The sequence below is a fragment of the Eptatretus burgeri genome, chromosome 11, assembly GCF_056783735.1.
Source record: "Eptatretus burgeri isolate ZD-2024b chromosome 11, Ebu_testis_v1, whole genome shotgun sequence".
Lineage (NCBI taxonomy): Eukaryota > Metazoa > Chordata > Myxini > Myxiniformes > Myxinidae > Eptatretus > Eptatretus burgeri.
The window spans coordinates 20,196,653-20,209,728 of NC_140971.1; the positions used below are offsets into that span (position 1 = coordinate 20,196,653).

The 13,076-nt window shown below is 46.3% G+C and overlaps 1 protein-coding gene across 3 annotated transcripts in view; it reads left to right on the forward strand.

The window, feature by feature from the left end:
- The window catches only part of LOC147016616 (uncharacterized), an 89,242-nt gene that overhangs the window by 46,814 nt on the left and 29,352 nt on the right, over positions 1-13,076 (forward strand). The window lies entirely within an intron of this gene.

Below are 13,076 nucleotides of genomic sequence, written 5' to 3' on the forward strand. Positions count from 1 at the left end.
AGATACACTTCTACTCTTGGGGGATTTCAATGCATCGACTGGAACTGATGGGGATGGTTATGAGGTGTGTGTTGGTCCCCATGGGTCAGGAACTATGAACAAGAATAGCACCAAGTTCCTTGACTTTGCAAGAAGTCATGGACTTAGGGTGGCCGGTTCATGGTTTCAGCGCCCACAAGCTCATCGCTGGACTTGGTATTCCAACGCTGGCGGTGTGGCAAAGGAGATTGACCATGTCCTCATTGACGGTCGTTGGAGGATGATCCAGAACTGCAGGGTCTACCGGAGTGCTCAGTTCCTCAATACTGACCACAGGCTTGTTGTAGCAACTCTAAAGCTGCACCTTAAATCCTGGAGAATGGTACCATGCCAGCCTAGGCTGGATGTTGGCAAGCTCAGGGATGAGAGAGTTTGCGAACAGGCTGAGTGGACACTTGGAGGGTCTGGGTGCTTTGGGGGGTCCTGAAGAGTTGTGGAGTGCCTTCAAGGCCACCGTCCTTGATGTTGCCGGTGGATGTCTTGGAACTCACCGCAGGGAAAGAAGAATTTTGTCTCTCAAGGGACACTGGATACCATTGACCAGAGTTGCAGGGCCAGGCTGAATGGCAGAGCTGAGCTGTTCAGGGAGCTGAGGCGTAAAACTGTACGTGCACTGAGGGTGGACAAGGAGGCCTATGTGCGAGGAATCTGTGAGGGGGTAGAGCATCACCTGTGGACAGGTGATTCTCGTCCCGCTTACAGGGGAATTCGCGCATTGCGTTCATCCAAGCCCATCCCTCGGAGCACTGCAGTTAGAGCAGAGAGTGGTGGGCTCTTGACAGAGGAGTCTGAATTGAAGGCCCGCTGGGCCGGTTACTTTGAGCGGTTGTACCAGGCTGATCTCCCAGCTGTCGAGTTGGACGTCAAGGGTGTTACAATCCCTGTTGCTGACCCTCAAATCAACTGTGGTCCACCTTCGCTTGTGGAAACACGGGCTGCGGTGAACCAGTTGAAACGGGGAAAAGCTCCAGGGATCTGTGACATCCATGCTGAACTTCTCAAGGCTGGTGGAAATGCTGCACTCGTGTCGTTGCATGCAGTTTTGTGCTCTGCCTGGAACACAGGCATCATCCCAACTGATTGGAAGAGGGGCCTTGTTGTTCCTCTCTGGAAAGGGAAGGGAGATCGCCAAGACTGCAACAACTACCGAGGGGTGACGCTGCTCTCAGTGCCGGGCAAGGTCTTTGCTCGGATAATTCTTGATAGGGTTCGCCACCATCTGCTTGAGCACCAGCATCCAGAGCAGTCAGGCTTTACACCAAAAAGGTCAACGATTGACCGTATCCTTGCTCTTCGTGTCCTCACCGAACGCAGACGAGAGTTTCGGCAGGGGCTGCTTGCAGCCTATGTTGATCTCTGTAAAGCGTTCGATTCAGTGAATCGGGATGTCCTCTGGAGGATTCTCGGTCTTCCTGGGGTGCCTCCAAAACTGATCGATCTGATGTCTGAACTCTACTCTGGTACTGAGAGTGCTGTGAAGTGTGGTGGTACCATCTCTGACTTATTTCCAGTTGTTACTGGAGTTCGTCAGGGGTGTGTACTGGCCCCCACACTTTTCAGCACTTGTATGGACTGGATTTTAGGGAGGATGTCGGAGAGATCAAGCTGCCGTGCATTGTTTGGGAATGTCAAGATCTCAGACCTTGATTTTGTAGATGATGCAGTCATTTTGAGGAGACTTTAGTTATCCTTTTGGGGGTCCTCGAGGTGCTGAATGAGGAGTCGGAGCCGCTGGAATTACGGGTTTCTTGGGTCAAAACTATGATCCAGGCTTTCGGTGACATCTTGGATGCTGCTGTCCTGTCTGTGTCTGTTTGTGGTGAGGATGTTGAGGTCGTGGAGAGATTCACTTACCTTGGCAGTGATATTCATGTCTCTGCTGGCTGTGAGTCAGAGGTCAATAGACGTCTGGGTCGGGCCTGGGGAGTCATGGATTCACTGGATCATGGGGTGTGGCGCTGCCGGTACCTGTGCGGGAGGACGAAAGTCCGAGTCTTCAGGTCCTTGGTACTTCCAGTCTTGCTCTATGGATGCGAGACTTGGACTCTGACCAAGGATCTGAGATGGAGACTTAATTCCTTTGGTACCAGGTCTCTTCGGAGAATCCTTGGTTATCGCTGGTCGGATTTTGTGTCCAACGAGCGGTTGCTGAGACAGACTCGGGTGAGATTTGTTACCCGCATAGTCCGTGAGCGTCAGTTGCGACTGTATGGACATGTGGCTCGTTTTCCTGATGCTGATCCTGCTCACCAGATTCTCTCAGCGAGGGAGTCTCATGAGTGGAGGAGGCCAGTGGGCCGACCACGTGCCTCGTGGTTGCAGCAAGTTGACCATCATCTCAAGGAGATGGGGATGGGCCTGGCATCTGCCTGGGGGATGGCCAGACGGAGGCCCCTGGAGTACCGGCGGAAAGTAGACGCAGCGACGCGCTGTTCTGGCACATGCTCCCATACCTGACCTGAAGTCTGAAGACTACCATGGTTCACGAGCGGTATTTGACGATGTAGATTGTTTCAGAAGTCAAGTATGAGACAATGTGATAATGTTTGACCAAGCTATAAAAATGATCAACATGATGTGGTACGAGTGACAGGTTATTCGCTGCAAAATGTCGAAAACCCGGTTTCATTCAATAACTTTAAAGATTTGACCTTTGCATAACCTTTAAAGATCACAAAATAATGTTGTGGACATTAAAATAAGGAAACAGGAAACGTACTATAGCTTATTGGAGTTAGTTCGTCGAAGAAGGTCGAAAACCCAGTTCGATGCCCAAAACTTTGAAAATTTGACCTTTGTGATTAGGTCACTCACATTTTTAAATGATGTGATACTCACATCACCTTTGACCTTAAGGTCAAAGGTCAAGGATTATGACCTTTGGTGCAAAACTTCCTCTGGAACATTCCAGGAATAATATAACATCATATAGGCTATATGGCATTTCGCACTCCTCGGATTATCTATACTTTGATGAAATCGGCGTAAAAACAAAGTTGAAGGGGGCACCACAGGCAAGGTGTTCGAGATAGAGCAAAATGGTTTCAAGACTTTTGGTGGGGAATGACCTCAAGGTTATGCATTAAAAAATATTGTCATCCCAGCTCTCAAAGTTTGGGCGGTCGTATGATTTTTATGTCAAAATTCGAAATTTTCTAAGTTCGTGACCTTGTGACCTTGAGACGAAAATGAAAAAAAAAAATCAAGCTCCATGGGGCTATGCAGGTGCCATTGGGCTAACCAAATACCAAAACCCCTGTCAGATTCGACAAACCCCCGAGGAGAAGATGCAAATTGAAATCGGCAACCCCCGAAAAACACGTTTTTTGGGCGTGGCTTTGCCCATAATGGGCGCACCACGCCCATTCTTAGAAAAACACAACGAGATCATGATATAAACCTCCCACCAAAATTTTATCAGGATCGGATCAAAACCCACGGAGCTCTGCTCGGGAAAGACAGACAGAAAGAAACACAACAATAACGAATATAGTGGTCACTTAATTTTTTCGTGAAAATATTTTTTCGTGAACCAATAAAAACGATCTCTTTTAATGCTTCATCTTCTTCTTTCACACATGTGGTTCTCTTTACTGTATCACAATGCACTACTCTTCTACTATTTAAACAGACTGCTCTCAATTCGACCTTTCCTTCATACCTTGCCGAAAAAAAATCCAACTGTTACAGCGTTTCTTCTCTCCATTCTCTGAATTCGCCTTTATTGCATCCATAAAAAAAAAAAAATGTGTTTTATTGCATCTCTGACCTAAAACTTAAAAAAAAAACAGTTTGCTATGAATGTTCGCTTTCCATCAACCATTCTTTTTTTCCCAATTTCAGTACCAACTCAACCCTCCACCCCTCACTCTCAAAGCAACCATCCCACTCTTCTCCCTCCAAGCCTCCCTCTCACCTCTCTCAAAAACTCCCCCCTTACCTTTCTCCAACCATTCACCCTCCTTCTCAAAGTTGACCTCCCTCTCACCCACAAAGCTGCCTCCTTCCACTGCCCTCTCACCTCCATCTCTTCACTCCACCACCTCAAATCCTCAACTGCCTTCTTCCCCCTCTCTTATCCCCCCTCTCCCCCAGCACCACAGAGCCTTTCCTCCTCCTCATCCGGCCCCCTCCCAGAGTTATTCTGCAATCCCCTACACTCCAACAACCCTCCTTACCACCCCCCCACCCCACCCCTTGTCCTACCCTCCCCCTCCCCTCCTACCCCCTGCACCCAAAGCCTCCTCCCCTCCCTCTTCATTAACAGTGTGGACCTCAAATATCTGGGGCCTTCGCTCAAACCTTTCAGATCTATCCATACAGGTTGCCACTGACAAACCAGACATAATCTGCCTAACAGAAACTTTCCTCCCCCAAGACGCGTCTGACTCCCAAGTATCTCTCCCTGGTTACTCTCTCCTCCGGTATGACAGACCTGAGCCTCGTCCTGGTGGAGGAGTTGCTGTCTTCATCAAAGACTCTATTCCTCACTCGCCATGCACTGCCCTCACTCCCCCACATACCTAGGAATACCTCTGGCTACAGCTTCCCCTACACTCCCACCTCATGTTTATATGGGTACTGTACCGTCCACCGAACAGTGATGACTCCATTTACACCTCACTATCCAAAAACATGGATCAACTTCTATCTTATCATCCAAACTCTCTCTTCCTCATATGTGGCAACTTCAATTGTCATCATACCAGTTGGCTCGGTGTGGGTCCCTCTCTCACCTGTCATGGCGCTTCAGCAAAAGCTTTCTGCGACTCATTGGGACTGACTCAATCTGTCAACTTCCCGACCCGGATCTCAAGCAATGGTACTCCATCTCTTCTGGATCTGATTTTGACAAATGTCCCTGACAGTATCTGCTACTCTTCCTCCGCTCCAATAGATTCTTCTGACCACGTCCTTGTCAAAGTGGACATCTCTCTGGCTCTTATCAGAGAACCATCTCACCGCCGTCGAGTCTGGCATTTCACTCAAGCCGACTGGCAGGGTCTCCAAGCAGCCATCAAACTTATAGACTAATCTCCTATCACTACTTTCTCCAACATAAACTCATCCTGGGAATTCTTTCAAAGAAACTTGCTCTCCCTCATGCACAGATTTATCCCCTCTTGTCTTCAGTTGTCCGACCCTTCCTCCCGCCCTTGGTTCACAGAAGCTTGTGGCAAGGCAGTTGTCCTGAAACAACTTGCATTTTCCTCATGGAAAGCAAACCCAACTGAGGGTAATCTCAGTTCCTTCCATAAAGCTCAGAACAAGTGTGTATCTACCCTCAGGAGAGCCAGAAAAGAACATCTTTCAAAGCTCAAGTCTGAACTTTCAAACCTCTCTCCCTCCTCAAAATCCTGGTGGCATCTAATCAAATCTGTTTCTGGTGTATGTTCCCTCTCCATCCTCTCCCTAACCTCAAATGGCTACACAGCGGACACTGCACGTGAAAAGGCTGAATGCCTAAACTCGGTGTTTGCAGCTAAATCTTGTGTCCAAACCCCATCGCTTTCTCTACCCACCTTACCCAGTCGCACACAACTGTCCCTGGACTCTGTGTCCTTTACCCCTGACAAGGTGGAGAGTTTGCTGTCAAAACTCAACTCAGATTCTGCAACCAGTCCAGATGGCATCAACCCACGTGTCCTAAAAACCTGCTCTTCTTATCTTGCTCACCCTATCTCTCTGTTCTATTCACCCTCTCATTTGCTCAAGGTCATCTGCCATCTGCTTGGAAATCAGCAAACATTACTGCCCTGCATAAAAAAGGTGCAAAAACTGATCCCTGCAACGACAGACCAATCAGCCTTCTCCCAATCATCAGCAAGGTTATGGAATCCATCATTGTTTCAGACATTAAGTCCTTCCTCTTCTTCAATGGCTTGATTTCCGATCATCAATTTGGTTTCAGACCAGGTCACTCTACCCTGGATATGCTGCTTTTGCTCTCCCAACAATGGATGGAGGTCCTCAATGCCAGACATGAAATCTGAGCCGTATCCCTGGACATATCACGTGCTTTTGACATGGTCTGGCACCCTGCCCTGCTCACCAAACTCTCTTCCTATGGTATCCAAGGCCATCTCCACTCATGGCTCGCAGACTTCCTCTCCTGTCGAAGTCAACGTGTGGCCCTAAATGGAGTTCTATCATCCCCTCATCCTGTCCAGGCAGGAGTTCCTCAAGGTAGCGTTCTGGGCCCTGTCTTTTTCTGGTTTTCATCAATGATCTCTCCGACTCTGGAAAATCCTCTGTATCTCTTTGCTGATGACTCCACCCTCTGCCGCACCATCGGTCATCCCTCAGACCGGCAAGCAGCAGCTTCATCGCTCACTGCAGATCTGGGTAAAATCACAAACTGGTCCAACACGTGGAAAATGTCTTTCAATCCGGACAAATCTCACACTCTCACTATGTCTCTCCAAAAGGACCGTTTAGAACCCCCCCCATCCACTTTCTCAATAATCCTCTGGAAGAAGTCCTTTCTTTCAAGCTTCTGGGTCTCACTATCTGCCATGACCTTTCCTGGGAAAGCCACATTTCAAACCTGGCCTCCAAAGCCAGTTGCCGACTGGGAATCCTCCATCGTGCAAAGTCCTTCCTCGGCCCACCTGAGCTCCTGACCACTTACAAAGCTTTTGTCTGCAGCCTGATGGAGTACTGTACTCCCCTTTGGGCTGGTGCTTCTGCCTCCCACCTTTCTCGGCTTCACGCTGTGGAAACCAAGGCATTTCGGATCATTGGCATCTCCCGCGATGAGGCTGAGTCTTTGGGTCTCTCACTCTCTCACTGCAGGCTAGTCGGTGGTCTTTCTGTCTTCTACCGTCTCCTCTCCAGCCTAGCCCCCCCCTGCTCTCTCTGTGATTTGTCCCCACCACATTTCCGCAGGGCGATCAAGGTCCACCAACAATCCCCTTCTGGTAAAACTACCAAAATTACGAATCACTGCTCATCTTCACTCTTTCATTCCTCTTTTTCCTTGCCTTTGGAATAAACTCCCTCACTCTATTCAATCCCATTCTTCCCTCCAGGCCTTCAAAACAGCTTTTCACCACCACCTATCATCCCCCATCCAAATCCTCGATCTTTTCTACCCCCGATAATCCACCCAAACCCACCTCCTTCAAATTCCCTGCTTTCCTTCCTGAAAGTCCCTGTAATGTCCATCTTGTATTCTCCATGTTCCCCACCCCCATCCCTCTCCCTTCCACAGATCTCCTAATGTCTCTGTTTCCCACTGTTTTTTCCTTCCCACTCCCGCCCCTCTTGTCTCATGCCCCCCTTGCTGTGCGTTGTGTGTTAGCTCTCACACGAGCTTCGACAAGGTATTCAAAAAAACAAAAAAAAAACAACGGGGTTGCTGGTGGACTGCATGCACCATTCAGAAACATTGGGGGGAGGATGGGTGAAAAGGCATGAAGAGGGCAGAAGATGCAAGACCAGATAAGAAAGGAAGTGGAACAAAACAGAGAGATCACCAAACGGTCTGCGATGGCAAGGTGATAGGCCCACAGACTCGGCTTCATCGTGAGAAATTCCAATGATCTTGAAGGCTTGAGGGAATAAGAGAAAGAGGCAGACCTTTTATGTACCTGATGGATGGGGTAAATGCTGAAACCAAGCTGATACCAATGCCAGAGCTTTGGATGGCAGTGCAGGATAGGGATGTTTGGAGAAATCTGATCATTAATGTCAGCAGAAGTTTGCCACAACTTGACAGAATTGGATTAACTGGTTATAATAATTTTTACCTCTGTTAGGTGTGTGGACTAGCGACTCTTACCCTATGAACCGCCCATGTGTACATACATGTATACATCCAATTTCCTCCAAATTTCCCTCAGGTGAGTATTAAACAATGCTAGTGACTATTAGGAATGGGGTTTTCATCGAATAAAGGTCACAATTGGGTCATACGTGTTTCGGGGCAATATTGCACATCACATTTGAAGCCATGGTTGGGAGAAATGACATGAAATCCCAACACATAAGTTATAAGCAATCCACATAGTCTACATATAATCTGATACCTTGAAAAATCGGACAAGCAATGGGATACATCATTCATGCGCCAGGACTCATTTAAACACCTTTTGTTAAAGATCACTGTGTCATACCTGGAGGCTTCGCAAGTTGAGATGTTTCAGGTACATTAGTCTGTAGGGGACATGATAAGCGTAGGATGTCTCATGGATGTTTGGTTTCCTCCAAATTTCTTTCAGTATAGTCAAATAAATAATATTTTTCTGTCTGTCTGTAGATTCACTTTTTTTGTAAAGAACGCTGGGCCAACAACCACCAAATTTGGCACACAGACCAAGTCCGACCCGGGGATTGTCCTAAGGGTATCGTCATCCGCCACATCAGCCATTAATGCCTCTTTTTTTCATTAATATTTGTGTACAATCCGATTGTGACAACAGCAATCACGTGACAAATAACAGTGGTGAAGACCAGCAAATCTAATTAGCTGAGCTGTGTCTTCCACCCATTGACTGGACAGCTGGCCTGACTCCACACACAATTACTGTATAACTCAACAAAATAATACATTCGCCATTTTTGTGCTGCAGTCAGTGGTGTACAGTATTCGCAATGGCTGTGCCTTCCTTTCAAGGTGTATGGACTTCGACAAAAATTAGACGACGCTTTGTGAGTGACCATATGCCTTCCCGCTCGAACGGGATTGACTGTGATCTCGCGAGAGCACTAATCATGACATTTCCGGCTTCATCTCAACTCTGACTCAACGTTTTGTATAGTATATGAAGCTCAATTCCTGTCTGTGGGTCATAAGCACCACCCATTCGACAAGCCACACCTTCCCCTCTCTCCCTCAGTGTCACAAATACTGTTCATTAGCAAAGCCAAGCCTTTTCCTCCAGCCTCCCAGAAATCGTCACCTTTGTTTTTGCTCCACAAAGCTGTGAGGGTTCATCGCTTCTGTGATTTTCGCCTGACTTTTCAAGGCTTCTAAACAAACATTGACATGTAATTCTCATATTATGTGAAGCAAATAAACGTTGAAGGTGGCGAAAATCGTTTTGATAGAATAAAATACTGGATGCATTTAATTAATGAGTCAGGAGGCCGCTGGGGAAATTCCCCAGAGATACATATTATGTACACGTACAATTTAAAGTTATATGAAATGTACACGTCCACTTTTGTACACTCAACATCACCTCTGAGTTTATGCAAGTACATTTTATAAACTAAAACTGCGTTGAAAAATGAACAAGGTGCGTTAAAATAGTCATGATTAATATTTGAAGTCGATAATTGAACAAATGTCCTTATGTTGGCGTTGTGTATGTGATGTTTGCTGTCGAGACTCAAGATATCCAGGGGTGTTCAGTTGCCAAGCCAGCTGTTCCTCGGCAATGGTTTCAAATGGAGTGCTTGCTTGATAGCTTAAGCCACTTGGTGAGCACTTGATAAGAAATTTGGTAATTGAATACACCCCAGATTCATTACATGGCAATGAAAATAAACATCGATAACTTGACTTCTTTCGGCCATTTCGAAGAATTTGTGCCTTAAGGGGCAGATTTCGGCAAGACTTGCAAGATAACTGGCTTTATTCCAAACCGAAACAGCGTTCCGGGGTCTCGCGAGATCAACGCGATCCAGCTTGAGCCGCAGGAACTGCTTTACATTACTTCTCCTCTCCTTCAGAATGAAAATAAATAAATTAAAATCAATATAAAGATTGGATTTCACTTCCAATCAACAAATGAACAATTTATATGAACACACATAGAAGTAACAATAATAACAACAAGAAGCGAATACTTCGATATCGCACGGCTGGGGGCAGTAAAAGTCTAGGTTAAGAATGATGAAACAATTTTGCAGTTATAAAATTTAAATGTAGACATAGTGAATTAGCATGCATGATGGGACGAGTTGTGACGTTGGACAAATTTATATTTATAGCCCTCAGATCAAAGGGACATACGCGGCCATAAGTGTGACAGAAGACGTGATAGAAGACACAGGACAGAATAGCCAATTATATAACAGCACGATGTCACCGCGCTATAATAATAATAATAATAATAATAATAACTAGAACTGCCAATTTATAACTGCTGGCAGGAGATGACCGGGTACCAAGACATCCAGCTTCGATACAACATAAGCCTCAGATGATAGTTGCAAAGGTTTACTTCGATAGGATAAGTGGTTCCAGAGAAAACATCATTTAATATTTTTCTTCAATCCAATATGGCTGCCAAACCATGTGACCCATCAATTATTCATTAACAAACTTATATTGCCTTCCCTTGATCAATATATGTGTAAAGTTTCCTCTTGATCTGACAAGCCGTTCTGGAGAAGATGTTTGAAAGTTTTAGAGGAAATTCAATATGGCCACCAAACCATGTGACATCAATTAGAAATTAACAAACTTGTAAAAGGATGTCATGTGGAATGTGTGTGTAAAGTTTTGCCTCAATCTATCCAGCCATTCTGGAGAAGGTTAAAAAAAAAAAAAAAAAAATCCTCCCAAAACAATATGGCTGCCGAACCAAGTGACCCATGATGTCATAATAATTTTTTTTTCTCTGGTGAATTGATGCGTAGATGATGCTAAAGAAATTTCAATTTTTCCCGATGCAGCATTCATTCTCCCTGTCGAATTTTCACCGGGATACCACTTCACCGATGACGTCACGAAAAATCACACGTGTTCCCCATGGGGAGTTCTTAACATAATTATCAATTATGTATGCTATAAAAAATACACATCCTATGGTGAAAATTTCGTGTCGGTCGCACTTGCGGTCCCCGAAAAAAATGAATTTTAAAGCGAAAAAAACCCGAAAATCGCTGGCGGAATAACAAAAAATAATAAAGAATAAACAAGAAAAACAAGAGGTTACACAGCCTTGTAGGCTTGGTACCCTAAAAACCCACGCATAGCAACCCACACACACACACATACACACACACAAAATCAAAGCAAATCAAAGATTCAGTTTGTCCGACCGTTTTACAACACGGCCTAAGCGAGTAGTCAAAGGAACAGGCTCATGGAGCTGTTCATCCGGCACAACAGTGGGGGGAAAAAAAGGTGTATTAGAAGGGGAAGGGGGCAAAGGAGAAACATTGCCGGTCCGAGAAGGGGAGGAAGTATCATTGTATTCATCAACGTCTGAGTTTCCCATCTCTGACTCGTACACACAGCCAGTGTGGTTGGCCAGCTTGTTTGAAGATCGGAGATGTTGGCGATTCCTGCAGAAAAAAACGTTTCCTGTTTGGAGCACGTAAGACCAAAGGGACTCGTGTTTTTGTACGATTTCACCAGGAACCCATTTTCTAGTGCCAGGAAGTGGTTCCATACGGACTTGCCGCTCCTGAAAAGGTGGCCGCTCTCGTGCTACTTGATCATGATATAATTTTTGCTTGGTCTTTTCCATGTCAAAATGCCGTTTAACCTCATGAAAGCTGTAGAGTTTTGGTACAAGTAAGCTGCGTCTTGCAGGAAGCTTGTTACGTGGTCTTCTACCCATCAACAGCTGTGTAGGCATTCGAGGGAGTGGTGCGGTAGTCTAACAAAGCCAGATGTTTCTCCTCCACCTTCTTCCACAATTTATTTTACAGTTTGCGCTGCTCTTTCAGCTTCACCGTTCGCACGAGCAAATTGTGGGCTGGATGTAGTTTGACGAATGCCGTAATCAAAAAAGAACGATTTGAACTCTTTGGACACCAACAAGGATGCATTGTTGCTCATAAGAACCTCAAGTATACCATGTGTACTAAAGATTGATTTTGGAGCATCAATCGTGCAGCTTCTCATATCCTTGAGCTCAGGTTAGGTATGGGAGCATGCGCCGGAACAGCGCATCGCTGCGTTCACTTTCCGCCGGCACTCCTAGGGCCTCCATCTGGCCATCCCCATCCCCTTGAGATGCCAATCAACCTGCTGCAACCACGAGGCACCTGGTCGGCCCATTGGCCTCCTCCACTCATGAAGCTCCCTCGCTGAGACAATCTGGCGAGCAGGATCAGTGTCAGGCAAACGAGCCACATATCCATACAGCCACAGCTGATGCTAACGGACTATGCAGGTAACAAATGTAATTTGAGTTGCTCTTTCCGCAACCGCTCATTGGACACAAAGACCGACCAGCGATAGCCAAGGATTCTCCGAAGAAACCTGGTACCAAAGGGATTAAGTCTCTGTCTCAGATCCCTGGTCAGAGTCTAAGTCTTACATCCATAGAACAAGTCCAGAAGCATCAAGAACCTGAAAACTCAGACTTTCGTCCTCCCGCACAGGTACCGACAGTGCCACACTCTATGATCCAGTTAATTCATGACTCCCCAGGCCTGATCCAGACGTCTGTTGAGCTCTGGCTCACAGCCAGCAGAGACATGAATATCACTGCCAAGGTAAGTGAATCGCTCCATGACCTTAACATCCTCACCACAAACAGGTACAGATAGGATAGCAGCATCGAAGACGTCATTGAAAGCCTGGATCTTAGTTTTGACCCAGGAAACCCGTAATCCCAGCTGCTCCGACTCCTCATTCAGCACCTCGAGGGCCCCAAAAAAGGATCACCAGAGTCTCCGCAAAGATGACTGCATCATCTGCGAAATCAAGGTCAGAGATCTTGACATTCCCAAATGATACACCACAACTTGATCTCTCAGACATCCCCAGAATCCAGTCCATACAAATGCTGAAAAGTGTGGGGGCCAGTACACACCCCTGACAAACTCCAGTAACAACTGGACATAAGTCAGAGATGGTACCACCACATCTCCCAGCACTCAAAGTACCAGAGTATAGTTCAGACATCAGATTGATCAGTTTTGGTGGCACCCCACGAAGACCAAGAATCTTTCAGAGGGCATCCCGATTCACTGAATCAAACGTTTTACAGAGATGAACATAGGCTGCAAGCAGCCCCAGCCGAAACTGGGGTGGGAGGAGACAGGGGATTGGGTGGAAGGAAGAACAAGACATGGCTTACCGCTGCTCGTGTGAAATAACAGTAGAGGCTATTGAAAAGGGGAATTGT